Source organism: Herpailurus yagouaroundi, unplaced genomic scaffold, assembly GCF_014898765.1.
Source record: "Herpailurus yagouaroundi ecotype Mexico unplaced genomic scaffold, PumYag 209, whole genome shotgun sequence".
Taxonomy (NCBI): domain Eukaryota; kingdom Metazoa; phylum Chordata; class Mammalia; order Carnivora; family Felidae; genus Herpailurus; species Herpailurus yagouaroundi.
Genome location: NW_024412440.1, coordinates 3,886,819 through 3,892,818, shown reverse-complemented (window position 1 = coordinate 3,892,818; position 6,000 = coordinate 3,886,819). Strand labels below are relative to the sequence as shown.

At 40.2% G+C, this 6,000-nt stretch overlaps 2 long non-coding RNA genes across 3 annotated transcripts in view; one reads left to right on the top strand and one right to left on the bottom strand.

Moving 5' to 3' along the window:
- Positions 1-6,000, bottom strand: part of LOC121016178 (uncharacterized) — a 366,104-nt gene that overhangs the window by 16,954 nt on the left and 343,150 nt on the right. The window lies entirely within an intron of this gene.
- LOC121016177 (uncharacterized) overlaps positions 5,214-6,000 on the top strand; it is a 100,653-nt gene continuing 99,866 nt past the window's right edge. For both annotated transcript variants that reach the window (XR_005784144.1, XR_005784143.1), the window contains exon 1: positions 5,214-5,369. This is a non-coding gene — a long non-coding RNA (uncharacterized LOC121016177). The remainder of the gene's footprint in view (positions 5,370-6,000) is intronic.

Here is a 6,000-nt window from a genome sequence, read left to right as displayed (position 1 = left end):
GAGAGAGAGAGAGAGAGAGAGAGATGAGAAGGAAAGAAAGAAAAAGTATAGTCATACCTGTGTTCTCCTCAACCCCCTCTGCTACAGACCCACCAGAAAAACAGAGGAATCTATCCAGGGGATACTCCTTTGGCCCCCATTATGTTGAATGTGAGCTCACACAGGTGAAGGTGTGTAAGCCAGTCCTTCATTCCAATATCTCTTCCTGTTTTAGACAACCAATGTTCCGACCGCCCATTCCAATTTCCTATCAAACTATTATTCTGAGAATCTCGTTCTGCCCACTGTTGGACTCTGGGCTGCAGAGTGTGTTCCTTGTTCTCAAGAAATGACAGAACCCTCAGCTGCAGCTCACTTTATAGCACAGAAGTAACTGTAGAACTGCACTGGTAGAACTTGCTGGAACTGTGTCCTTTAGGATGCCAGGTAAAGCTGTTCCCGAGGAGACCTCTTACCAGACCCATTCTGCTGTAAAACTTCCTACAATGGTGCCAAGGGGAAGCTGCTGGCCGCCCTGCAGGGTAGGAACCAGGCAAGTAGGAACTGAGGCAAGTATGCACCATCGACTGGCAAAAATTCAGTGCCAGCTGGCAAAGGAAAAATATTTAAAGGGCCCCTGTCTATTTTCACAGATCAGACAAAAAGGATTAATTTAGAGTGTAGAGGCAATAAATCAATGAGCAACATACACTCTCTATCATTAACACCATCACTGAGTGCACAGGTCATTTGTATATTAAGATTGCTCAGTTCTTTTTTTTTAAATATTTATTTATTTTTGAGAGAGAGACAGAGACAGAGATAGAGACAGAGCACGAGTGGGGCAGGGGCAGAGAGAGAGGGAGACACAGAATCCAAAGCAGGTTCCAGGCTCTGAGCTGTCAGCACAGAGCCTGATGTGGGACTCGAACTCACAAACCACGAGATCATAACCTGAGCCAAAGTCAGATGCTTAACCAACTCAGCCACCCAGGCACCCCACGATCACTCAATTCTTTTCCCATTTGCCAGTGAAAACAAAGTACCACTGGTTTACAATCATTATCCTCACTTTCCACTCTTGAAATGATTTGAAAACCAAATGATGATAATTCATGTGATGGCAAAATCTGACCTGACCCAACAAGAAGAGAGTATTTATAGTCTTTATCTTCCACTTACTCGAATATGCAAATTTGTCACTGTAGAAATGTGAGTGTGTGGATTTCACGGTCCTGCTCCACACTCTCTGGGGAAATTACACGGCACTGCATTACCTTTCTCAACGCTAAAAATATGAAAAACATCTGGCCTCAAGGGTTTCAGGTAAGGGATTATAGACCTTACCACTTAGAACCAGTTTTGATCTTAAATACAGAAGCAGATACGGGGAGGTGACATCAATAATTTAGCAGAATAGGAAGCCCTTGACCTCATTCTCCAACAGAAATACCAACTCAACAACAATATACAGTCCAAGAAGACTTTACAACTCCAGAAACCAGTTAGGAAGTTGCAGTATTCTAAGCAAGCTCAAAGCCAAGACCAGTCACACTGAAATGGGCAGGAAAAGCCATTTCATGTCAACTATCCCTAAGCTGTCACAGCTGTAGATAGGAGGAAAAACCACACTCTCCTTCCCAAGGAGGGAAGGAGAAGAGTGGACTGGGGGTCTAGCATTTCAGCTTTTGGTGGGGGAGGGGGACAGAGAGGACTGTCCTAAGGACTGGTTTCTGACTCAGAGCACTGATGAAATCAGCGTAGCTGGAAATGTGGGGGTCAAGGAGAACAGAAGAGCCTTCAGCAGCTTGATGCACTGGAGGAACTGCAGTACCACAGAGCGACACCAGAGGGAGCAAGAGGCCACAAACGCCTAAAAAAGAAACCAGCAAATCCCTCCTGTGGAAAATCCTAAAACAAGTGCAGTGAGGACACGTAGCCATAAAAGGTTTGAGAGGTCCCCAGAATCTGTAGCCACACTGATTGGTGAGAGTTTTCCTCTGTCTGAGGCCAGTCCATAAGTACGAGAAGTGTCTTTTTTTTCCGACTGCAAAATTCACAACAATAACAAAAATAACAACGCATGTAAGGAAAAAAGGAACATGTTCCAATCAAAGAAACAAACTAAATCCCCTAAAGAAAACTGAGATCTATAAATTACCTCAAAAAGAACTTAAAATAACCATTTTAAAGAAGCTCAAGTACAACAACACAAGTAGACAGCTAAATGAAATCAGTAAAAGAATGCATATACAAAATGAGAATACCTTCAAAGAAATAGAAACTGTAGAAAAGAATGAAACAGAAGTCTAGAGCTGAAAAATTCAGTAACTGAACTGAAAAGTTCACTGAAAGGAATTAACAACAGACCTGGCCAAGGAGAAAAATCATCAAACTTAAAAAAAAAAAGTCAACATGCTAGAACCTGGATGAAACTTGAGGGCATTTGTATGGTGAGTGAAGTCAGCCAGTCACAAAAACACAAATACTGCCTGATTCCACTGCTATGAGCTATCGAGAGTCAAACTCACAGACACAGCAAGTAGAACCCTGGTTACCAGGACCTGGGAGGAAGGAACAGAAGGGGAGTTGCTCAATGGACACAGGGTTTCAGTTTTGCAAGATGAAAAAGTTCTAGAAATGCTGCACCATGTGCATATAGTTAACACTACCGTACCTTACACCTGTATATTTTATGTTATGTGTTTTTGACCATAATAAAAAGTAATAAAACAGATGTGAGGTCTGAAATGATCTAACTGTGCTCAGTTATAGCATGCTCATTCAGGTGATTCAGAATATGCTTGCATTATTTTGTAGGTATCTGTATCAATTTAAAATTTTTTTTAATTTTCTCATGAAGAGCCAGAGTCCTTTCTGCAATAGGGGAGTTGAGGAGGGGGTGTGTGAAGGAGATGGAGGGGGCACCTTCATACCCCACTTTGAGAAACCAAGCGCATGTGGTTAATTCGTACTTTATATGTGAAAGAGTAGAGCTTTATACACTGCTACATTGTCCTTCCAAATGTCACATCACCAGGAGGAAGCAAATCTAGGGTGTCAGCTTCAATAGTTAACCCTAACCTGATCCTAACCTTAGCTGAAGTGAATTCTTAATATTTTGATAGTAATAAACTTTATTTTTAAATGATAACCTTGCCGTAAATGGAAGCGATGATAAATAAAGCCATTTCTATTTTTTTTAATGTTTATTTATTTTTTGTGAGAGAGAAGGGGAAAGACAGAGAAGGGCAGAGGATTTGAAGCAGGCTGACAGCAGAGAGCCCCATGGGCCCTTGAACTTGCAACCGGGAGATCATGACCTGAGCTGAAGTCAGACGCTTAAGTGACTGAGCCACCCAGGCGCCCCTAAAGCCATTTCTAATAACAAGAAATTCAACTGCTCTTACATTAATTTCTACCACTATCTAAAAATTTCTAAGCATTAAACAGTCTGCTAATATTTTCCGTGTTTTATTTTCTTCGGTTGCCACTCATTTTTTTAATATACTAAATGCCAATATAGTTACTTCATAATTCCTGTGAATTTTAATTGAAATTAAGAGTGTAAAGCAATCCCATACAGTTCATAAGTTCAGAGCACTACCATTTTACCACAAACTTAGTGCAGAGCAGACGTTGTTCATTTCCTTTATATATATTTTATCAAGTCCATGGCTCCACTATTTCCTGTAACTGCTGTTATAGAAAAGTATAACATCAAGTGTAACCTCTTGTGCTAAGGGAACCTGATAGATCGATTCAACAACACCGAAATCATTCAAGTCATACCAAACCTTCACTAAATAGTGAGCATGCAACATGATGACTCACAACTTTAATTCAATAATTTCGTTAAAATGCCATATGAAATAAAATAGTGGCCACAAACTTGGAAATAATGGAACATTAAAGAAGAGGTTTAACCACCATCTAAAGCGAGAACTTCTCTACCATACATTTGGCAGGCAAACAAAGACAGTGACATCCCCAGCTAATGGCCAAGTATCGGCATTGTTAGCACACTGATGCCTGCAAAGATGGCTCAGATAATTATTATAAACCACTGAGAGCACATAATGTCAAGCATTCACGTACTTGACCCCTAGCCATTAGAATGATTTTCTGCTCTTTGAAAATGTAACTGGCTAAGATTGTGTCCACCTGTAACAAAAGTACAAGTATGCTATTTGAAAATTAAAATACAGCCCACACTTTGCTATAAATTACTTTTAACGCATTTCATGAGAAAGTTTGAAATAACGGAAACCTCAAATAATTTTAACGTTAGTCGATAATGTTAAATTTGCAAAATTGGCAACCCACATGGATTATCAAGTCTGCTGAAACCTATGCCTCCCGTGGAGGTAGCACTTTTGCTGCTAAACAGAAATACCCACTTCTAAACTTTTACAGTGTCTTGTGATCCAAGCTGTTGTTTATACACATAGGAATTTTTACAGATGATTTTGGTTACCGCTGTGCTATTATTTTAACATGAAATAACATAATCTTTTTTAATTCTAATAATATCATGTAAGCATTCGTCAAGCTTAAAATCAATAACTTTGGAATGCAAGTTAATATTAAAAAAACAAAAGAAAAGAAAACATAATGAGGATAGCCAAAGAGCCAGCACGACTCACTGTGCTATTAACTTGGAAAATTGTATTCTGTGATATTTTAGAGAATAAAGCTGAGAAAATAAATATACTATCAAGGCAGGCACACTTTTAAGATAGCCAGAATCACATCCCAGGCAAGAAAAATAGGGAATATGTAAGCAAATTGTTGGAAACATGATTGTAAGATGAACCACTCATTATAAAGTGCCCCTAAGTTTAGTCTTAAGGGGAATTAAAACATGTTTGGTCTCTTAACATTCCCCTCAGTTTGACTTAACTTTAGAATCCAGGCCCCTGACCTCCCTTTTCTTAGAGCATTTACTTGAGAAATCTTGTAATTATAACTGCAGTCTCTAGAAGTAACTGGTTTTTAAAAGCCTCTTGTCAGTTTTACAACCAGGAATGTCTTCCTCAAGGACCTGAGAGTCATTCCTTTGAAATGTAATCATCATGGAAGATTGCACTCTGATCTCCCAGTCTCTATGGAAAGTAGGATATTAACTTTGGTGGACATCTTCCTTCAAGTTGTGACACTACCCCTTGTCATGAAGATAGGAGAAAGTTGACTTTTCCTTTGGCTAAGGTCAACTAGCAAACACAGATGGCCTGCATTCCTTCACCCCAGCTCTTAAAAACTCCTGCCCTTTGTTTCAGTGGAGCTGGTATTCAGAATTGGTCTTGCTGTCTCTCCTATTGCTGGAAACAGGGTTGGAAGCAATCAGCTTCTGTCTTCATCTTCTTCAGTTCAATTTTCTTCTTTAGCAGGTGAGTTTTGAGGAATGTTCTTCCTCCATAGAATGTGGCTATACAGTAGTGGTGGGAGTTGGCAGCTGAGCAGATAAAACAAGGGCTCAGAAAGTGGTTCTGGAAGAAAGTGGAACTTCTCAAGGATTTAACTGTCAGCCCCTGAACTAAAAAGCAAAAAACAAAAAGAGAGAAAGAGAGAGAGGGGGGACAGGGAGGTGATGTACTACTGAGGAAAGGTTGTGGAGAAATGTTCCAGTTCCATGATACTTAGGAAGTTATCAGGTCTCCACATTCCTCAGCAGAAGAAGCACATTCAGAGGTAAACAAGACTTAAATACCAAAAGGGGAGAAGGAGGGGCACTTGGGTGGATTTCAACTCAGGATTTCAGCTCAGGTCATGATCTCCTGTTCATGACTTCACGCCCTGTCTCGGGCTCTGTGCTGACAGCTCAAGCCTGGAGCCTGCTTCAGATTCTGTGTCTCCCTCTTTCTCTGTCTCTCCCCCCACTCTCTGTTTCTCTGTCTCTCTCTCAAGAATAAAAAAAAAAAAAAACATTAAAAAAAATTTTTTAAGGCAGGAGGCGGAGAGAAAGAGCATAGAAGAGAAGAGGAACAGAGTCTTATTCATTGGAACACAAAGTCTTTAAGG